Source organism: Citrus sinensis, chromosome 3 (genome assembly GCF_022201045.2).
Source record: "Citrus sinensis cultivar Valencia sweet orange chromosome 3, DVS_A1.0, whole genome shotgun sequence".
NCBI lineage: Eukaryota > Viridiplantae > Streptophyta > Magnoliopsida > Sapindales > Rutaceae > Citrus > Citrus sinensis.
This window is the reverse complement of record NC_068558.1, coordinates 15,707,928-15,711,538: the sequence shown is the minus strand read 5'-3', so window position 1 is coordinate 15,711,538 and position 3,611 is coordinate 15,707,928. Positions and strand designations below refer to the sequence as shown.

Sequence of the window (3,611 nt, the reverse complement as noted above, 5' to 3'; positions counted from 1 at the left end):
TATACAGTCACTCTAGTGCCCACCAAGTAAGCTCTCAATTTGTCAAAAGCAAATACTACTGCTAGCAATTCTTTCTCTGTAGTGGTGTAATTGATTTGAGTTTGAGTAAGAGTTTTGCTCGCATAGTATATGGAGTGAAAAACCTTATCCCTTATTTGCCCTAATATTGCTCCCACAGAGTGGTCACTAGCATCACACATCAATTCAAATGGTAAAGTCCAGTCTGGAGATATGGTTATTGGAACAGTGATCAGAGCTTTCTTTAATTCTCCAAATGCTTAATGACACTCTTTGTCAAAGTAAAAGGGTTTATCATGTTCCAGCAATGAGCATAATGGTTTAGCCACCTTGGAAAAATCCTTAATGAATCTTCTGTAAAATCCAGCATGTCCCAAAAAACTCCTAATACCATTTACTGAAGTTGGAGGTGGTAGTTTATCTATTACCTCTATCTTGGCTTTGTCTACTTCAATGCCATCCTTGGATACCTTGTGACCCAACACTATTCCTTCTTGCACCATGAAATGACATTTTTCCCAATTGAGTACTAAGTTGGTCATCTCACATCTTTTAAGAACTTCTTCCAGGTTGTGCAAACCATCATTGTATGTTTCTCCAAACACTGAGAAGTCATCCATGAAAACTTCTAAAGCCTGCTCTACCATGTCAGAAAATATAGACATCGTGTATCTCTGAAAAGTTGCTGGAGCATTGCATAACCCAAAGGGCATTCTTCTAAAGGCAAATGTTCCATAAGGACAAGTAAATGTTGTCTTTTCCTAATCTTCTGGAGCTATAGCAATCTGGTTATAGCCTGAATACTCATCTAAGAATAATAGTACTGCTTTCCTTATGGCTTTGTTGAGCTGCCTGTAATCCATACATACTCTCCATCCAGTTACTGTCCTTGTAGGAATAAGTTCATTCTTCTCATTAGCTATTATTGTTATCCCTCCCTTCTTTGGAACACATTGCACTGGGCTCACCCATGAACTGTCTGATATTGGGTATATAATTCCAACATCCAACCATTTGATGATTTCCTTCTTCACCACTTCTTTCATGATAGGGTTCAACCTTCTATGGTGCTCAACTGAATTGCTGGAGCAATCTTCTAGCAAGATTTTATGCATGCAAATTGATGGGCTTATCCCCTTTATATCTGCCATGGTGCATCTAATTGCTCTTCTGTATTTTCCAAGTAAATCTACTAAACTCTGTTCTTGACCTGCATCCAAAGTAGAAGAGATGATTATAAGGAGTGTGTTATTTTGATCAAGATAAGCATATTTTAAATGTGAAGGTAACAATTTTAATTCAAGACGATGAGGTGATTCAATAAATGGTAAAGTTATTTTTACTTCCCTGTCTGAAAGATTCAGATGTTCAATAAACCTGGTGTGCCTATCAGATTACTTTTCTTCCATCCAATCTGTCTGAATTACTGCAACATCTTCCTCTTCTACATCATCAAAGGTATTGACTTTGTCAAATGCCTTACTGCAGCATCTATTCATTCTATCTGCTACAACAAAATCCACTACACTCAGGAAATTGCAGTCTTCTACTTCATCAGGGTTTCTCATAGCCTCTAGTACATTAAATGTGACTTGCTGATCATTCACTTTCATGGTGAGCTCTCATTTCTGCACATCTATCAGAGTTTTTCCAGTTGCGAGAAAAGGTCTTCCAAGTATAATAGGTATCTCTTTATCAGCTTCAAAATCCAGTACAATGAAATCCACTGAAAAAATAAATTTATCAACCTTCACCAATACATCCTCTATTTTTCCTTTAGGGTATGCATGAAATCTGTCAGCCAATTACAGAGTGACTGTTGTTGGTCTGCATTCCCCTACTCCAAGCGGCTTAAATACAGATAATGGCATCAAATTAATGCTAGCTCTCAGGTCACAGAGTGCTCTGCCAACATACCTAATTCCTATAGAGCATGGTATTGTGAAACTCCCTAGATCTTTCACTTTTGCTGGAATCTTATTTTAGAGCATATGACTGCTTTCCTATGTTAAAGCAACAATTTCAAACTCTCCCAGCCTTCTTTTTCTTGCTAAGATGTCCTTTAGAAATTTCACATAATTTGGCATTTGCTCCAAAGCTTCCACAAAAGGTATGTTTCTATGTAATTGCTTCAGCACTTCTAGGAATTTGCTGAACTGCTTGTCCTGTTTCTGCTTCTAGAACCTTTGTGAGAAAGTGGTAGATGTTTAAACTGCTGGTTAGATTCAGGAGGTACTAAATTTTGTTTGTTTAGGTTGGTGCAGGTTGTGGCTATTAGTGTTGCAACTTCTTTTTCAGCATGTTCTGGTTGAATTTCTTCTGCAGTTGTTGTAGCTTGGCCTATGTAATCAGTGTCTTGATGGGGAGTTTGCTGTAACAAGCTTCCCTTTTGAGTTGGTTTTTGTGCTGAATTGCATTCTATCCCCTTTTTGGTCATCTCAACTGGGATATCAACATTCTTTCCAGATCTCAAACTAATTACTTTGCAGTGTTCTTTGCTCTCTCTTCTAGGGTCTTCTATATTGCTAGGTAGGCTTCCTTGAGTTCTACTGCTCATTGCTGTAGCTAGTTGTCCTATTTGATTCTCTAGGTTTCTCAAGGATACAGCTTAACTCTATACAATTGCTTCATTCTTTGCAATATACTCCTTAATCAGTGTTTCCAATGAAGTGATTAGATCCTAACTGATATGCTTTTGCCCTTAACTCTGCTGATGAAAACCAGGTGGCTGTGTGTTTCTATTCTGTCCATTTAATGCTGGAGCATTTCGATTCTGACTGCTCCATGAGAAATTTAGGTGTTGTTTCCAGCCAGGGTTGTAAGTATTTGAATATGGGTTGTTCTGAGGTTGTCGATTGAAATTACCCACATAGTTTACTGAAGTTGGATTCCCAAGACAACTATCAAAGTCATGTTCCTCACCACAGTATACACAAGAGAGTTCAGTAACTTGCTTTACTGTTGTTGGAGCAGATGTCATGGCCTTTACCATATTAGTCAATGAAGTAACTTGTGCTGATAAGGCTGTGATTGCATCTATATTATGTACCCCTACTGATCCTCTTGCTGCTGGTTGTCTGGCTGAAGGCCACTGGTAATTATTATTGGCAATTCTTTCCAGAATTTCATAAGCTTTAGTGTAAGATTTGGATAACATAACTCAATTTGCTGAAGCATCCACCATTAACCTTGTACTTGGATTCAACCTATTGTAGAAAGTTTCCAATTGTATACAACAAGGAATACCATAATGAGGACACCTTCTTAGCAATTCCTTGAATCTTTCCCAAGCCTCGTACAAATTTTCATCTTCCAGTTGATGGAAAGAAGTAATCTCATTCGCAACTTTGCATTTTTTGTTGGTGAAAAATATTTCATTAGGAATTTATCAGCCAATTCATTCCATGTGGTGATGGAATCAGATGGTAACGAATTTAACCATACTCTTGCTCGATCTCTTAAAGAATAAGAAAAGAGCCTCAACCTTAAGGCATTTTATGTTGCTCCAACAATCTTGAAAGCATCACTTACTTCCAAGAACAATTTAAGATGGAAATGAGGATCTTCATTTGGAAATCCGTTGAATTGCCCAA

General features: G+C 37.7%; 1 non-coding gene across 1 annotated transcript; it reads left to right on the top strand.

Moving 5' to 3' along the window:
- Positions 1 to 3,260: 3,260 nt before the first annotated feature.
- On the top strand, positions 3,261 to 3,367 carry LOC112497816 (small nucleolar RNA R71). Its single transcript, XR_003064798.2, has one exon. It is a non-coding gene; the product is annotated as a small nucleolar RNA R71 (small nucleolar RNA).
- The last annotated feature ends 244 nt before the right edge of the window (positions 3,368 to 3,611 follow it).